General features: G+C 34.4%; 1 pseudogene; it reads left to right on the top strand.

Annotated features, from left to right (window-relative positions):
- Nucleotides 1-18,610: 18,610 nt before the first annotated feature.
- LOC118857810 lies at nucleotides 18,611-19,365 on the top strand (annotated as a pseudogene).
- The last annotated feature ends 327 nt before the right edge of the window (nucleotides 19,366-19,692 follow it).

Here is a 19,692-nt window from a genome sequence, read left to right as displayed (position 1 = left end):
CAGTGAGGCCAAGATCAAATATATTGTGACTATTCCTTCACTACTTCTGGAGATTATGACTTTATAAACTAATTTGAATAATTTGGGGGTTAGGGAGAAATATTGCATTACCCATTGAGCATTCTGCTTTCTAGCCATGAATTTTCATCCTGTACTTGTGCAGTTGATTTTTTTAACTCAAAGGTGAACAACCTGCCACGTGTAGGAAACGTACCCATAATCCAATTTCATCTTATTATAATCTGACTATTTTTGAATTTATTTTAAATTCATTCTAGCTCCAACTATTCCTAAGGACTCCAAATCCACTACCTTAATAATAAATTCTGGAATTTATTGCCAGAAACAAAAGTCAAGCTCACTGGCCTAAAATGTTAATAATATAGCTTTTTCATTTTCTCTAAAAATTGAGAATGTATTTGCCTATCACTACCTCTTATTCTAGCAACCTACCATAGTATAATAATTACACATGCAGATTTCTTTAATAGTCTACCATTTAATTCAGGAGGACTTGGACTTATTGAGAGAATTTAATTATTCTCTTAGTAGTTATCATTTGTCTTGAGTGAATATCCAAAATGACCACCTGCCTTTTTGGATCTGCCTCCTATATCCCTGGCCAAGCTCTCCAGATGCTCTATCTGCTCAGTCTTTCTTCTATTGCCCATTGTTGGGTCTTTTCTATATGCACCTGCCCCAGGTATAATCAGTCTCTTGAGCTTGATCATCACTTTTGTGTCCTGTCCTGCCAAAAAAACCTCTGTACTGACAGAAGAAAAATATGATTATGAATTTTAATGTGAATTTCAAGTTTTCAAAACAATACAACAGTTTTTTCACTAACTTGACTTCAGAGACAACCTGGACAAAAAAGAGAATTTTTTTTGGAAAAAAAATCAATTTTTCATTCTCATGTACTTTTTTCAAAGATTTATGAGGTAATGGGGGAAAAAGAACTGATGTCCTAGCAGAATTTGATTTCTTTCTGCAAAGAAAGTCAAGTCTTATCTTCATGATAAATTCTCACTGGGCCTAATTATTGGGGTTTATTCTCTTTGTCATTTATTTTTTACCTGACATTCTATCTTGGAAGTTAAAGGTAATTCTGCTTAGGGGAATAGATGATGACTATCAAGAGAATAGGGTCTTTTTTGCAGCAAATTTACATTCCACGCATGACAGAAAAAGAATATTACATGAAAAGCTTCATTTCATCCATGTTTCCCATTTCTGGCAGTTTGCCCAGATTTTAGTAATACATTTATAGAAGTCTCTAATGTTATGCTTGTGAGAAAGAAGGCAAGATATCAGCTGTGAAACAGTAGAGCTTGATGGATTCATAACTGGTTGAAAGGCTTGACTCAAAGAATCCTTATTAACAAGTCAGTATTAAAGTAGAAGGCTCTAGTTGAATATATAAGGAATTTGCCCTTGGCATTGAGTTATTTAATATTGGGATCAATGACTTGAATAAAGGAATTGATTGTTTGCTTATATGGCCTCTAGATAAAGCAATAAGATATGGAGTGTCATACATTGGAAAGTTTTCTGAATTTGGGTTCCAGAGACCTGGATATAAATTCCTGATCTGACACTTTCTGCTAAGCATTTTAACTGCAGACAAATTACTTACCCACCCAAGGCCTCAGTTTCCTGATCTGCAAAAATGAGAGGATCATTGAATACCTTATGATTTTTCTTTCATTTTTACCCTTTTATGCTTCTCTTGAGTCTCGTTTTTGAAAGTCAAATTTTCTATTCAGGTATGATCTTTTCACCAGGAATGCTTGAAAATCCTCAATTTCATTAAATATCCATTTTTTCCCCTGAAGGATTATACTCAGTATTGCTGAATAGGTTTTTCTCGGTTGTAGTCCTAGCTCCTTTGACCTTTCAGAATATCATATTTCTAGCCTTTCAAAATTTTAATGTAGAAACTGCTAAATCTTGCATGATCCTGACTGTGGCTCCATGCTATTTGTTTCTTTCTGGCTGCTTAAAATATTTTCTCCTTAAAATGGGGGCTTTGAAATTTGGCTACAATATTACTGGGTGTTTTCACTTTGGAATCTCTTTCAGGAGCTGATCAGAAGATTCTTTCAAGTTCCATTTTATTCTCTGTGTTTAAGATATCAGGGCAGTTTTCCTTGATAATTTCTTGAAAGACAATATATGGGCTCTTTTTTTTTATCATGTTCAAGTAGTCTGATAATTCTTAAATTATCTCTTCTCAATCTATTTTCCAAGGCAGTTGTGTTTCCAATGAAATATTTTACATTTTCTTCTATTTTTTCATTCTTTTCTTATTGTTTTTTTTTCTTGCAAACATATAGAGTCATTAGCTTTCACTTGCCTAATTCTCTATTTTAAGAAATTATTTTCTTCAGTGAGATTCTGTACCTTTTAAAAAATTCAGACAATTTGAGTTTTTAAGGAGGTCTTTTCTTCAGTGAATTTTTTTTACCTCTTTTTCTATTTGTCCAGTTCTGCTTTTTAAGGAGTTCTTCTCTTCAGTGGATTTTTGTGCCTCTTTTACCATTGGACTATTCTGTTTTTTAAGGTGTTATTTTCTTCAGTAATTTTTGTGCCTCCTTTACCAAGTTGTTGACTCTTCTTTTATTAATGATTTTTTTTTGCATTACTCTCTTTTCTTTTCCAAATTTTTTATCTACTTCTTGAATTTGATTTTTCAAATCCTTTTTGAGCTCTACCAGGGCCTGAGATCAATTCTCATTTTTCTTTGAGGCTTTGCATGTAGCTGCTTTGACTTTGTTGTCTTCTTCTGAGTTTGTGTTTTGATCTTCTCTGTCACTATAGTAACTTTCTGTAGTCAGGTTTGTTTGGTCTTTGTTGTTGCTGTTTGATCATTTTTCTAGCCTATTTCTTGACTTTTAACTTAATGTTAAAGTTCAGTTCTGCTCCCAGGGTGGAGAGCACAGTGTCTCAGGGTTCAGGTTTTTCCTGCTGATCTTTTCAGAGCTAGTTCTGGGGGTTATATAATTTTTTAGTTCTTCCAAGGAGGTATGATCTAAGGAGAGTTGTGATCACTGCTCTTCTGGCCTGTGCTCTGGTCTATGAATGATCACAAGTACCCTTTTCCACCTTGGAATTGTAATCAGTGTCCCTGCTCTTGCTAGTGCTTCTCCTTGCCTTAGAACTGTTACACAAAACTGTGTATGGGCAATGCAACAAAGTCCTGCACCCAGTGCCAGTAAAGAGTTCCCATGATCTCCTTCTTGTAGGTTTTCCCATTGCCTTACAGTCTATGGGCTGAGACCTCAGGAAGGCAAAGCCAATTCTCTTTCCCCAAGGGCCTTCTGTTAGGTTGCTAAAGGTTACCTTTGATAGATTGCACTCTACTCTCAACCCAGTGAGATCTACATTTCCTACTGACCTTCCAAGTTGTCTTGGACTGGAAAATTGTTTTGCTCTGTCATTTTTGTTGGTTGTGCAGCTCTCAAATTTATTTTGAGTTGTTATTTTAACATTCCTTGGAGGTGAATTTGGGAGAGCTCAGGAAAGTCATTTCCTTTGCCATCTTTGTGACTAGTGCTTTGATGTGTCTTGATGAGAACTGAGTGTGATAGTATTCTATAGGCACTGTTATACCAAATGGGAATTATTGTTCCTCTAAATCATTTCTTTTTATTAATGGAAACAGGAAATGGATAGAGTGCTAATCTTGAAATCAGGAAAAAGTAAGTTTCTGTCCTGCCTCTAACATATACCATGCAGCCAGAAACAAATTACTTAATCTCTCAGTTAATGAAGTAACATTTTAAGTTTATAAATACCTGATTGCTCCTATCAGTGGAGCAAGTTTTATATTGAGAATTTTCTACAAAAAGAAAAAAATATGAAATTGAACTTTGGTTAACTACTTGTAAAGGTCAATGTTCCTTCCCCTAACACTACATGAAAGGGCTTATTTCTTGAAATACCTTTGTGCCTGGTAGGTTTTACTCATTGGAGAAATCTTGATAAGTTGTCAGGACATTAAAAATGTTGAGAGTAGCAGAATTTAAAATCAATTATTAATATTTCCGAAGTTAGAGTTTTCTTTCCTTCATATACAGCAGTGTGGCATCATATATAAATAGTTGAACCTAGTGCCAGGGAGAGCTGAGATCAAAGTTTGCCTAAGACAAATCTCAAGCTGTGTTACCAAAGACAAATTGTTTGACACCCCAAACAACTATTTTTTGCATGTGAATTTCTATATCTGTAAATGGTAAGTCCAGATCAAAATAATCAGATTGTATTATTGCATAGTAGGTAGAGCCCTGGACTTGAAATCAAGAAGACCTGGGTTCAAGTTCCATTTTAATCAATAATCAATGAACCAAAAAGCATCAATTAAGTGCCATTATGTGTCAGGTACTGTGCTAAGCACTGGAAATACATATATAATTTATAAAATAATCACTCTTAGCATTCTATTAGGGAAGACAATAAGCACATGCAAAAGCATATATAGAATAAATATAAGGAGAACAAGTACAACACAAGTTAATTTCAAGGTGTTTGGGATGAAAAACACTAAAAACTGGGAAGATAAAGAAAAGTATCATGAAGAAGGTCATTCTTGAAATATGTTTTGAAGGAAAGAAAAGGGATCCTATAAGGCAGGAATGAGGAAAGAATGCTTTCTAGGTATGGGGAATAGATAGTACAAAAGCAAATCTCTGAGAGATGGGGCATCCTAGGGCTCAGAAACTTACTAGTGGTGTGACCCTGGGCAAGTCACTTAACTTCTTCATTATTTTTTTCATCATGTGTAAAATGACTAGTTTGAACTTGATGGCCTCAAGGACCCTTATACCTCTAAATTTATGCTACTATGGTGATATGATAACAACTCAGATCATCTAATATATTATGACATTTTACAATAATTTTATTTGCTGGTTATCACCAAGCAAGTTCAAAGTTTAAAGATAATCCTATTCTATGTTAGATTTGCATTTTTTTAAAAAAGGTCAAAATCATTTTGCCAATAAGTAAAATCAACAACTTTATATAAACTGGAAATGATATATAATTAACTGTTTCATTAAACACATATACATAGATAAAAATGGACAAATTTATCTGAATCACAGCTAAGAGCATGATATTATCTTACATCTTTATAGTCTTACAAGTGAAAGATGACAATGTATAGAAAGTTGAAAAGCTAGGTTGAAGTCCTGCCTTTAATACATACCAGCTGTGTAATCTTTCAGTACTCTTGGTAACTCTAAGATGATAAGAAGCAAATAAGGTTCCAACCAGTACTGTTAAAGGGATTTTCCTCAACTGGGAGGGCTCATTATGCCAACATAATCATAGGTACAGGCCCTATTCCTATTGTGAGTACAGGAAAAGACAAACCATTTATTTTAAAAGTCTGAATACAACAACAGTTTTGAAAAGAATGACAGATGGTTACACTGAAGGCATTGAAATGTCTCCTTCAAGAAAATTCTCTGGGCTGATAGCTTTTTAATTTGATTGTGAACTGGACCTTCTCCAGATATGATTTTCAAGTTACCTCCACTATCCCTAAAATGTATTTGAGCAGGTGGGTTCTGAAGGCAAATATAATAAAGATGAAATCAAGGAGATAAAATCAGTACTCAAGTTTAATTCAAATAGAATGGCATTGCCAAAGTGGAAGGATACAAGAAAAAATGTTGTTTATTAAGATTTCACTAGGCTTTTTAGATATGAGGCACCTTTCTCTGTATTCCCCAGGCTCCTCTTTTTTGTGATAATTACAGCCTAATTCAGTCAATAAAGGGGGCCTGCATGGAAGTGCAAAGTTATTTGCACAATGAGGAATATTTTGCTTATATATTGCAAATTGTCTTCAGGGGTAATCCTTAAACAAATTAAACCGAAGCATAGCAAAGACCAAGAGACTTTCCAAGATATTTGGTTATATAGGAATTTTCCTGAGCTAAATATTTCAAATTCAATGTTCCACCTTTTCTCTTGTGACATATAGTTTCCTAACAAACTGCTGCCTAAAAAACAGCAAGAAATTTTCTCCAATGAGAGATCCTAATAAGATCTTTCATACCTGATGAGAGCAGTTTCAAAATTTTAAGAGAAATGATATTTTAACATTTTTTTTATTTCTCAGATCCCTTAAATTAAATTTTCTTTAAAGCTGCATGTCAACACATACGTAAGAGGTTTCTATGTGCCAAACACTGTGCAACACACACAAAAGGAATACACAGGGAGTGAAAGGGGGGGGGGGGAGGGAGAGAGAGAGAGAGAGAGAGAGAGAGAGAGAGAGAGAGAGGAGAGAGAAGAGAGAGAGAGAAGAGATATAACCTGCCCTCAAGGAACTTACAGTCTATTGGGGGGAGATAGCATATACGTAAGCATATAAAAAATAAATGAACTGTGATTTTTTTTTATTTGAGAAAAGGGCACTAAGCCATACAGGAGATCAGGAAAGTCTCCACATATTTGTACAGCATTTGAAGCAAACAAAAGGTTTTAATACATAGAAATAAATGGGCAAGGTACATTCTGGGAACAGGGTACAGTCAGTATAAAAGTAAAATAGGGAGAGAGAGAATGACAAGCAGACTAGCTTGGGTGGAACATTGACAATAAGAAGAACACTGAAAAATAAGGTTGGAAAGGTTAGCTGGAGCCAGGTTTTAAAGGATATTTAAAGTCAGAGAGGAGCTCATATTTGATTCTAGAGATAATAGGAAGTCAATGGATTTGACTGAGCAGAGGAATTACATCTGCACTTTAGGAAAATCACTTTGTAGCTGTAGGGGAAAAGGATCAGATTAGAGAGAAAACTGAGGCAGGGAGACCAATTAGGCTATTAGTCCAAGGGAGAGGTTATATGGGCCTGAACTGAGGCAGTAGTCATGTACATAGATAGAAGGGGATGGGTGTAAATGATGATTTAAAGGAAAAAAAAAGATTTGGCAGCCAATTTGATACATGGGGTAAGGGAGACTTCAGATTCAAAGATAATGCCGAGATTGCAAACCTAGGTGACTGAAAGGATGGCAGTGTTCTTTACCGAAACAGGCAAGGTAAATATGTGGCAAAGATTTGTTCCTAAAATAAATTTTTTTAAATGTATGCAATATATGTATTTGTAAATGTCAGTGATTTATAAAAAAGTGATACTTTTCCTTCATTTATTGACTATTCTTCCAAAATTGTTGTTTCAAATGATTACTTCTTGAATAATGAAAACCTGTGAGTGCTCATTAATGACATTTATATAGTATTTTAGAACTTGCAAGGGAATTTATATATTTATATATATCAATACCCTTATTTTATAGAAGAATAAACTGAGGTTGAGATATTTTATTTTTTCTAATAGTCACACAGTTAGTGTCAGAAGCAAGATAGGGAAGCTGCATTTACCTGACTCCAAATCTACCACTCTATCCATAGTAGAAAAATATGCATCCCAACTTAGTACACGCCATTATGACACACAGTAAACATATATTAAACAATTAATATATTAAACAAGCAGGTAATTAATCATATATTAAAATTAATGAATCATGTTTTGAAAAACATTTCCTCTTTTTGATCTTTTTCCAAGGATTTCTTTCTAAGATTATTACTTTAAATAATATTTTTAAAAATTTAAATATTTTATATTTAATAAAATATTAATATATTTATATTTAATAAAATATTTAAACATAAATATTTTAAATAATACTTTTAAAAATTAATTTTAATAATGCTAGTTATCTTCAAAGGGGAAAGTTTTAAATAAAATAAAGTTTTCAGCCACATTTTTTCCTCAGAATGATTACTTTAAAAAAAATTAGTAGTCTTCACATGTCTTTCTTTTTGTTGCCTAGTATGTGGGTATGAATTTTGTCTGAAAAGAAATTTTAGCATAGTATCTTTTCAGGATGATAGGAGAAATCATCCTGACTGATGGCCCATTTATAGGTAAACTCTGTATAGACATGTATACAGAGCTTTCAGTTTTAGTGAAATGTGCATCAGCAAACATTCATCTCTCTCAAACCTGTAATATTGAGTAACTGCTAAAATGGTAGGCACCACACACAGATAGCTCATAATATACTTGCTGATAATGATTCAACTAAGTTGAGGCAAAAAAAAAAAATCTTATGTAATGTAGAATGGGTTAGTAGACAGAAATTTGGCCTCAGCATTAGAAGACCTAGGTTCAAGCTCTGCCTCTGACACACATAGTGTGTGACCTTGGATATATCATTTCACTTCCAGGCCACACCTTGCTTTAAGTCTACAAATTGCAAAGCAATTACGGACTTGCATTGGTAGGAGTTTCCTCACTGGGAGCTTCCTACCCCAATGAAATTTTATGTCCGGATCAAATATATATATATAACTATATATATATATATATATATATACTATATATATATATATATATATATATATTCACACTATATATATACACATACATACACACACACATACATACATATACATATATATACACATACATACACACATGTATATACACATATATATATATATTAGTGTATGTAAATAGGTATATAGGGAATGAAGCTGAGAGGTAGGCAGAATGATGGACAATATTTCATCAACTAGAGGTATTTTCTAGTGAATATTCTAGTGGTGATTTCAGAAGGTTAAACTGGAAAGCAAGTATACAGGGGAAAGAGTACTAGCTTTGGAATCAAGAGGCTGTAGGTTCAAATTGCACCTCTGATACTTAATATCTGTATAATCTTGGGGAAATTATAACTTTCTTTTACACTGAACTTCCTCATGTGTACAATGAAGGGACTGACTAGTTGATCAATAATTCCCCTTTTCATTTATAGATCTTAAATCTGTGACTACAATAATCAAAAATCAAAGTAAATCTGGCCTTAAATATATTATCTTGTAAAAGAAATTAATGGACTAGGTGATATTCCTTTTGGCTCTTAAGCTATGATCTTAAATGAGGCAGTAAGTCTGAGAAATTGATTTTTAGTGGCAATTTCTACAATTAATTGACTCGGACTTGGAAAAATCATAGGATCATAGGTTACAAGCTGGAAAGAAGCTCATTTAGTCCAGCCCCATTGTTTTACAGACAGGAAAAGTGAGACCTCAAAGAAGAGATGCATACAAAGTGAGTAATTTATTCAGGATGAAAATCAAGATTACAATGATTAAAGGCAGGATACATTCCTGAGATAGGAAGGAGATAGCTCCTCTGCCACAGGCAGACTACACTATGGTATTGTGTTCAGGGGCTAGAACAACATGAAGTAGACATAACTAGGGAAAGCATAAAAGGGGGGAAAATAATGTCCTTGTAGTAGAGACTGCAGAAGTATTGGCAAACAAGAGACAGAATGGAAAAGACAGGAAGGAAAGGATGTCAAGCAACATTGACTCATTCTAATAACCTTGGAAACCCTCCTTCAAGATCTGAATACTCTGAATACTAAAATAGGTCACAAAGGATGACAAGGACCCAATGACACAACAAGGAAAGTCAAACAAACAAAAAAAAATTAAGAGGGGATAGACTGAAAAAGAAAGCAAAAGAAACAAGAGGAAAATCACTATTGAATAAGGGAGGTACATAGATAAAGAGTTTATACTTATGGAAGAAGAGGTGGAAGTGATGTTCATCTCATAAAATTTACTTTCATTTAAGTTGTATAAAGAAAGATTTTACACAATTATTTACCTCACATGTATATGCTACATGTTGCTTCTAGAGAGGGTTCTAAGAAGAAAGGAAGGATTGGTAAAGACATAATAAAAACTCAAATGCTGGATGAAGGAACATAAAGGGAGGATCAAAAGTCAGGAAGAAAAAGTAAAAACATGGAATTGGGAATAGAGTAAGAATAGAAGAAACAGAGGAGAGAAACTGTTATTTTTGTTTCACTGTTTTATTTGGTGTCCTTTTTAAAGAGGATCAATGACATCATGGAGGTGATATCTTGACTTGCATGTGAATTGGATTTAAGTGAGGTGTATCCGTGCAAAGTCATCAGCCTCACTCTCTCCTCCAGTCATCAGAGTGCAGTGGCAATACAAAAGTCAAAAAGACTGGAAATGGCTCAGCACTGATTTACTTATACAAGAATCAGGAAAAGAGGGATTAAAAACAAAGAGAAAAAAGCTACAAGAGATGAAAAGATGGAAAGAAATATACTATTAACTATCAAACTATGAATATGAGTAGGTTATATCCACTCATAAAATGGAAGAGTATAACAAGATTAGTTAGAAACCAATATCTACCAATATGCTGTATACAAAAAAAAACTGAAAGAAACACATATAGTTAAAACAAGGGGCTAAAACAAAATCTATCATGGTTTGGTTGAACTAAAAACAAATCAGAAATATCAAATATGATTTAAGATAAGGCTACAATGTAGAGAAGAGGAGAAAGTGATAAATTACGTTCAAAGGCAGCATATGACTAATTATAAATATTTAACATAAGTGTACTTAATAACATGACATTTAATTACTTAAAGTAAAAGTTAATCAAATTGGAGGAAGAAGTAGTAAAACTCTAATAATGGAAGATCTTAATGTATCCCTTTCAGATCTGTATTCTGGGTCCAGTGCCAATTCTGAGGACGACTGATTCCCAGTTTGGTATGTAATTGGCATTAATTGATTAATATATAGATATGCTTGAAAGCTTAAACCTTGTTCTCTCACTTATTTCAGGTTTTACCTGTCATAACACCTAGGGGAAAAAATCTCTTTTTCATCTCAGAGGGAAAAAATTAAATTTACTCATGACATATTGTTGACATAATTTGATGGGAAATAGTGAAAGTATATCATGAGTGACTATTTTTCCAAAATATTAAATTACTACCACAAAATAGAGTTTAGTAAATGTCATTATGTTCACCACCACCCAAAGTATCTTAAAAAATTAAACATTGACCTGTTTATAAGATCGATACATGTTCCATCATTTTTGCATGGGGTAGAGTAGCACTCATCAATTTCAATTTCACATAGGGATCCAGAAAATCCAGGATTGCAAGCACACCTGTAAGAGAGGGAAGAAGGAGAGAGGAGAGATGAGAGAGAGGAGAGGGAGAAGAGGGAGAAAGAGAGAGGAAAGGAGAGAGGGAGAGACAAAGGGAGATTATTGTGTAGATATTCTTGTGAGTTATGGCCCCAACAAAGATTATATTGTGGGCCAATTTTCCACAACAATAGGAACAGATACCTAAATACAAAATTATATTGGTACATTGAAATGATAAAATCCAGACTTTGTTATTCTCCTCACCTGTAACTGTTGACCCCATCCACACATTGCCCATGATTTTGGCATGGAAAGGAAATGCACTCATTGGTGTCAGTTTCACAGTGTACCCCTTCAAATCCTGAAAGATGGATGAGATAGACTCAGATGAGTCATTTTCATGATGCATAGGGAAGTCAGTATCAGTGATAAAGACGCTGGTGAATGCCATCTTAATGGAACATTTTCAAACCAAAAGTACAGCTTATCTCTTCAAGTTCTCATAAAGTATTTCCAAATAAGAATCTTAGTCTGAGCATGTTAGTGCACATAATAAATGAATTCAAATAAAAGAGTACAGAATATGAACCACTTGCTAAATCCACTAGAGAAGTGCAAAAATTTGAAAAAAGTCTGGAAAATTTTCATTAGCAAGAGTGGAAATAATTTAGTAACCAAAGAGCATCAAAGGGATAGTAAACTTTGAATTAAAATATATGTATGTACATGAAGTATGTGTATATTATATATATATATATGTATATATATAAACACAATATATAATTCTATTTATTCTGAATTAAAGTTTAATTTAAAGTTTAACGTATTATTAAATCAAATTTGCAGAAATTGTATTTGCCTGAGGCCATGAGTAAACAGGGAAATTTATTTAATTACTTGCTATCTCTAAGAATTTTTTTTTGTCAAATTTGTGGCTTCATAACTAGTCATCCATCTAAACATGACAAGAGCGATAAAAGTATATTTGATGCAAATGATTGATAGGATAGACATTTCAATTTATTTTTTAGCACTCATTACTTCTTGAGAAATCAGTTTGACACATTTTGTTAAATAAGAATTGATGTTTTTAAAATGTCTTAGAGGAAATACAAAGCAAATAGATCGTCATAGTCACATGGCAGCTTTTGAAAATCCCTCCCCCCCACTACAACCCCAACAGATATATACCTACAGCATATCTTCCTCCTCAAAAGATATTTTGCACATGATCAGAAACTGTGTGTTCTCTAAAATAGGAGAAGAATTTTGCTTCTTCTTTGTATAGGGAGGTGAAATAAGGAAACAGGAACTTAAATGTGTTTCACTTGCTTTTTCAATAACACTGCTACTTGAAGACTTTGTAGTACAGGTTCAAATGACCCAGTTCAAGTTGTTGAAAACATAAATTAGGGCACTGGTATCAATAGTTTCTATAAAAGTGGCATTCTGTACTAGCTTAATAAATTCATCTTATTTTTTTTCTTTTTCATTGTCAAGAAATTTTAGAATAATCACCAAAACTGTTTCACACATTCAATAAGTATCATTTGATAATTCACTATCATTTTTAATCAAAATTATTATTTTTTGTCCAAAGTTCTGTTGTTTATTCTACTCTTAGCAAAATAAAAAAAAAGATCCTTAAGATCTAATTGTTCAAACAAAGAAAATAATACATACAACAAACAAAAATGAAAATGAAAATTCTGAAAGACATCAGAAATTGGATTAAATTTGAGGTGTAATCTTTCTTGTAGAGGTTTATTAATACATCTTTCCTGTCTGTTAGGGTTACGATTGAGGAAGGACTCATATACTCTCAGATGCTCTGAAATTTTGTTTTGTTAAACTGATTTTCCTTGAAGGGTCTCATTTGGGTATTGGGAAGTGAGAACTGTATAGACATGAACAAAATGTATAAAGTGTTAAGTATTTTCAAATTAATCTTGTCCTCTCCTTAACTCAACTTGAGTTAGGGATTATCATCTGTTTTTCACTATTCCAATATATCTTATTTTTCTTAAGATGAGACTTTTGGCCATAAAAATATTAAAAGTCACCTAATAGCATAGCTATGTTTTTCACTTTCTTTTAAGACTTGAATTCCCAATTTCACATTTCTTTTTCTATCAAAAGGGAAAGTGAAGGGTTTAGAAAGCAAACCTTCACAGTTTCCTATGACTGCTTTTTAGAATGTCTGGTTTTATCATTTAGGCAGGAAATTTTGACACTGAGCAGTTCTTCAAGAAATACTCTTTTGATGCATTGGACCCTAGTGACAATGCACAGCCAGAGGAAAAGTGCCAGTATGTCTCCCTAACTGGGTTGGGTTGATGAATCAGAAGAACATTCAGCACCTGTGAGCCTGGGACCTCCCCAGGAGTGTCTGGAACCAACTTTCTCTTTTGTGATTTCCCTTTATTCATTATGTTTGACATTTTAAAGATTGAACTTTGTTACAAACTAGCAGGGCATGTCAATGGGCTGGGGAAATGATCCTGCTGAAATGCAGGAGACATGGGGAGAGAGGAGGGAGAAAAAGATACGTGGGCAACATTTTAAATAGGTCAAAGACATTCACAAGTTTGCTGAAGTGGCTTATTTTTGATGGAAATAGCCAAGAAAAGGTCCCAAACAAAAATTTTCCATTACTATTGTAATATTCCAATTTGATATTCATTTGTAAGATGGATTCTTGTTTTGAATATGTGTAGTTCCTGACAAGAAATAGGAAATGGAGAAAGTTATGAATTAGTTCACCCTTGATCCCCTGCTGTTTATCATCATCCAATGAAACTTCTCTGCACAAACTGTTAAATTAACTCAGTTCATATTCTTTACAAGCACAAACACAGACATTCCAATATAGAGATAGATTGTACTCTATCTTGCTAAGTTCCCCCTCCCCCTACTTTTTCATGTCAAAAACGCTTTGTATAGTTCCAAATTTGGGAGGATATTAAATTATTTTTGATGGTGATGTTTTGGATTGGACTCTGATTAAATAAATAATAATTCCTTAAATCTGGACAGGGGTTAAATGAATACAGAGCTCAACCAATTATCAGTTTGTTTGTTTTTTGGTCAATTTCACTAACTCCTCTCTGTATTATCACCTCTATGACCTTTTAGTACATGGCCTCTTGGAGGAAGAAATGCCACGGAATGGGTTTTATTAGCAATATCTAGGATATCAAGAAGTCAGGATAAGATCAGGCATTTTTATAAAGCTTTCACAAAGGGAAATATTTTTAGAAAATGATACCATTCAGTTCCAATTTTTATCTGACTAATACTTCAGGGAAGTGTAAAAACAATATCAATTGGGAGCATACAGGTTTGCTGGTAAAATAAACATAATCTTTAGATTCCTGCTCAGTAAAACAAGAATATAGTGCAGCAGGAAGGAGGAAAAGAGGAGCTCTTGAACAAATGATGAAGGATATAGCTTCCTTTCTTCTTTTCCACACAGTCTCTCCATTCTTTAAATCTAGTCAGATTAAGCATAGTTTGAGAAATGAGAAATATAACCATAGGGTCTCCCTTCCTGTGTTGCTAGACAGAAACTGATTCATTATTTCTTGGCTGGATAAATTAGAGATTCCTTCTCCTTCCATTTCCTATTCATACACAGTCACGAACATATACATTTATATTTCTTTGTATATGTTGATTCCCTCCAGTATTCCTTCCTTAGAAGAAGGAAGCACCTTCTCCTTAAAGGTAGATACTGTTTTGTTTAGATCTTCTTATGTCTAATAGCTGACACAGTTTCTGGAACATAAGAGTGGTTGATAAGTGTTTACTGAATTACATTCTTGTGATAAATGTAAAATTTCCTTTGCTTAGACAGATAAAATAAAATCAGGGATGGGCTGGAGTCACCTCAAACTGGCTTTCCAGTGATAATTATTAAATTTTCAGTGTGATCATTTACAATTTTCAAAGCAGTAAATGCTAGAGACCATGGTTTAATTTTGTTTTGTTGTTTGATTAGACTTAAGACAGTGATGGAGAAAATGTTAATAATTAAACTTAAATGTGTCTTGTGCCAAGAACACACACACACACACACACAGACACACACAGACACATATACACACAAACAAGTGACCTGGTTATTAAATATTTACCATCAGGCTTCTGAATAAAGTACTTCATATAAGAATACAAACTCAACTAGCTGTATAACAAAAAGCAAAGATTGATGGTCTATATGGGCAAAGGGAAAAAAAAAACAACTGAGTACAGGTCGACAAATATTCTAATAATATAATATAGAAGGTTTTTAAAACCTAAAAAGAAAAAGAAACATACAAAAACCAATATGTCTCTTCAGAATATTGAGAAGAAATGAACTCTATTATTCCCATTTAAAAAAAAAAGCTTATTTCACTAAAGAAAAAATGTCAGTTACTTTTTTAATTATGGAATACATCTTACAGAGACAAAAAATGTATCAAAGTTTTGTGGTCTAGGGGTGCTGGGAGCCCTGAAATGCAAGGAGAAGGGGTCCTTCCAGTCCAAGTAGAGAGTTTTATTTATTATGCCAAAACAAGTGGGTCAGACTGCTGGTAAGTCTGCTTTTGATAGGGACAAGACTGATGTTTTTATAGGGAAAAACATTGTGGGAAGATTTGGATGGGATTAAGGAGTGGCAAATAGCCTGGGGTGGTCCACAGGCAAGAGAGAAAGGGGTCTAGATGGTATTAAGGAGAGGGAAGAAGCCTGGGGTGGTCCAGAGGTAACAGAGAATGGAGGGTTAGGCTTGGTCTAGGCCCACAATGAAGGGACAGTTGAAAGGATTATACTGGGATGAACCAATGCTCCAGGTGAACACCAGGGATCTGGGTTCAGGGGTTGGGTTCTTGAAATTCATAGGAAAGTTCAAAGTGGGGAGGGGAGTTCCAGATCCCATACCCCATCATTAGCATGAAATAACCTGTACTGCGCAATTTTAAACACGATTTAAGTGGATTTCAATATAAATGTAAAATTCTAACCCCAAAGGTCATGGTGGCCAAAAGCTAGAATAAAATGTAAATGGAACTCTAAAAATCCAGTATTATTTGCAGACAAATAACATCCCATACAATCCCATGAAAATTGGCTGATTATTCAAGAAAACTCAAAACTAACAGGTCATGAAGTAGGAAACTGCTACTCTGTGATTCAATGGAAATTTTAAGTTACTAAGGATTACTAAGACCAATTTACCAATGAGAGAGTATTTTTTTATTTTAAATATGAATTTTCACACTACAAATTTGTCATAAAGTAATACAGAAAACTAATTAACATACAGAACTGAAAATATCATTCTTGATTTTAAATCATGAAAGGAATTCTGATTTTAGGCAAGCTATTTTCTAAAGTAGTGCATATATTTGGAATTTGGAAATACACATCTTAGGTAGTGCATTGTTATGATAATGCTATTTTGCATACTAGAGTAATAGACATTTAAATGCAACTATTTGCTGCCTCTGGTAGTACAAATCAGTCAAGCTTAGTATACAAATTGTAACTCAATAACTCATGTAAATGCTCTGGATTCAGCCTGCAAACACCATACTTTACAAGGTATCTTTCTCACATTTTACAGCTAAGTAAAGCATTTCTTAAAAGAAACTTCTCCCCTACTCCAACTTTGACCTTAGACTAAATGACATTTCTAACTTCATGCCTGTTAGATACACTATTTTTGTTGTTGCTTGATTATTTCGGTCATGTCCAACTCTTTGTGACTTCATTTGGGGTTTTCTTGGCAAATATAATGGAGTAGTTTACCATTTCCTTCTCCATTTTATTTTGCAGATGAAGAACTGAATCAACAGGGTGAAGTGACTTGCCCAGTGTCACATAGCTAGTAAGTATCTGAGGCCAGATTTGAACTCAGGTTTTCCTGACTCCAGGCCCAGTGCTCTGTCCACTGTGCCACCTAGATGCACCAGAATATACTATACATGGTAAGGACATGTAATTTAGAAACATTTCAAACCCTGTTTCTACTGAAGTCTCAGTTGCTTTATTTGTCTGGACTAGATGACTTCCAAAGTTACTTCTTGTTTTAATTTATGATCTTATGACCATTTTATAGCTAAACTTTAAATATTTTGCTTCTGTTAGGGTGGGACTTTTTTTTTTTTTTTTTACTGTTTTCTTCTTTGGAATGATGAGGTAGTCAAATACCTTTGATGAGTTTTGCCTTTCAAATGTAATGTCAAGCAAAGTGGACTTTTTGTTGTCTTTGTTTTAGAGTGCTCCTTAGCACTAAGGAATCTGATTGTAACCAGAGTATTTGATGACTGTAATATCAACTAAGTTGGGTGTCTGATTGAATCTTACTAGGTGCTAAACCCAAGGCCCAAACCCCTATCTACTAGGTGCTAAGCCTGTGTGGGCGAGAAGCCCTCAGGGTACTAAGGGGAGTTGCTATGACCAGAGCCAATAGTAGGAACCTGAGTTCTGGTCCCTCAGATGACCTTTGATGATGGCTAAAGAGTGTATAAAAAGAGAGAACAGAGGTATTTGCTTAGGGGTCTCACTCTTGGCGGAGTGCTGATGTGGAGACTCTGGGAAGCTGTAGTTAAGAGCCTTCCAGTTTGTAAACCTGAATGTTGGGACTTTGTTAAACTCTAGTAACTATGCATTGAGATCTGAATCAGAAAAAGGCTGTTTGTTGATGTTTATAATTTGTTTGTATTTGCTATGGAGTTCAGGGTGCTGGCTTTTCCCCCTGAACTAAGTGAATGATATTTATATGTTAGATTGAAATAAGATTGTTAACTCCCTTAACGCTACTTTCCTCAGTAAAGCAGATCAAAAGAACCTATGTTGGCAGCTTTCTGTGTGTTTGTTGTTGGTGTATCTTACACCTCTACAGCAGCTGCTAGCAGATTGTTGCAACAATAACCTGCTTACATCAAGGGAAGGCCTAGTTCTGCCCTCCGACCCTGAGCAAGCATTTAAGTCACAAGGAGGGCCCAAGTCACAACGGTTTGAGTTGCATGGTTATGATGCCCTTTGACCCTGAAGAAATGTATTTAAACTCAGGCGTTAGTGTTTTGCCTTTGGGGGATTACTCGTTGGAAGAGTGTTTGTGTGGAGACTCTGGGTAGCTGTTAAGGAGAGCCCCTTGGCTTTGAAAACCCAGATGTTGGTGCTTCTCTCTCTGGTAACTATGTATGAATAGCTTTAGTCAGACAGCTAGAAGCCTGTCTGTTGATTCATGTTATTTGCTCTGTTTATACTTTCTGTTTGTGATTTCTGTTTGTATTTTCTCTGAAATTCAGGGTGCTGACTTTTCCCCTTGAATTAAGTGAATGATATACGTATGTTTGATTAAAGTAAGATTGTAAACCCCTTAAAGTCGCTTTCCTTAGAAAAGCAGATCAAAGAACCTGTGGTCACAGCCCTCCTGTGTGCTGGTGTTGTTGATCTTACACCTTCACAGCAGCTGCTAGTAACAGCTTCAAATTATGCAAATTTAAGAAACAGATATAGATGTCATCTGGAGATAAAATCATTGAAGTTTGAGATACTACAAAAGGCTGAGCTCTGTTAATTAGTCCTCATAAATTTGCTATGATTACTACCATTGGGCAAACCAATGTGTATGTGATGACTGGAAAGTATTTACATTCTGATGAAATGGTTTCCAGAATCCATCTCCTTATAATCATTCAGTTGTTTGTTGTTTCATTACACTGCTGTTAGATGAGCTTTTACAGAAAGGATACAGCTCAGGGTCTGGTATTTCACTCTTAGATGCCACAAATATGAGTGAAACCATTGTTTTCATGGCTTTTAGTCCCACTACCATTAACACTGGCAGAGGTATTGAGTTTGAGGGTGCAGTCATCACTCCATTTCACTTATTTGTTACCAGAACAGACAAAGCCCATGTTTAAAGGAGGCTCTCTATCCAACATCAGAATTTTTTCAGTCTCATGAAACTCAATGCTATATTCTTTGTGTTTGCTATTATTATATATCTTCACGGATTTCATGTTAACTTGCCTAACAAGTCTGCTCAAAATCGCAGACAATATAGTACCTATCCTGTCAAGCACTTCTGTTCCTCCAATATTCCCCATCATTCTTCAATCTGCCTTGGATTCTAATCAATATATCATATTGCAGATGTTATCTGTTCAGTTTAGTAGCCACTTTTTAATTTATTAGGACAATGGGTTAATGTTAATGGAAAAGGCCCTGCTTGGTCCTACTCAGTTGGAGTCCTGTGTTATTATCTTGCTCCTCCAGATTCTATAGGTACCATTTTTGAAGACCCTGTTCATATGGTTTTTCACATCATCTTTATGCTAGGAACTTTCTAGAAAATATATGTTTTAGATAAGCAGTTTTCATGCCTAATGTCTCTATTTGAGTCATTAAGGCACTTTCTGCCCGAGTTTCATATTTAAATTGGGATAGATCTTGAAGTCCTACTAATATCTATTAAAGACTGCTCAGAAAACAAATTTCTTCCTAACCCTTATTACCTCAACCTCCAGTGAACCCAAAATACCATCATATACAACATAGGTCATTGATATACTTCAACAACATGAGTGTTCAGGTGTTTTCTTGGGATGGGTATATCTTCCCCAACATAAATTGAGATCTCTCTATGACTTTTCATTCAATTTTTTAAAACCATAAAG

Source organism: Trichosurus vulpecula, chromosome 7 (genome assembly GCF_011100635.1).
Source record: "Trichosurus vulpecula isolate mTriVul1 chromosome 7, mTriVul1.pri, whole genome shotgun sequence".
Taxonomy (NCBI): Eukaryota; Metazoa; Chordata; class Mammalia; order Diprotodontia; family Phalangeridae; genus Trichosurus; species Trichosurus vulpecula.
The sequence above is the reverse complement of the archived record's forward strand: the minus strand, read 5'-3'. Positions and strand labels throughout refer to the sequence as shown.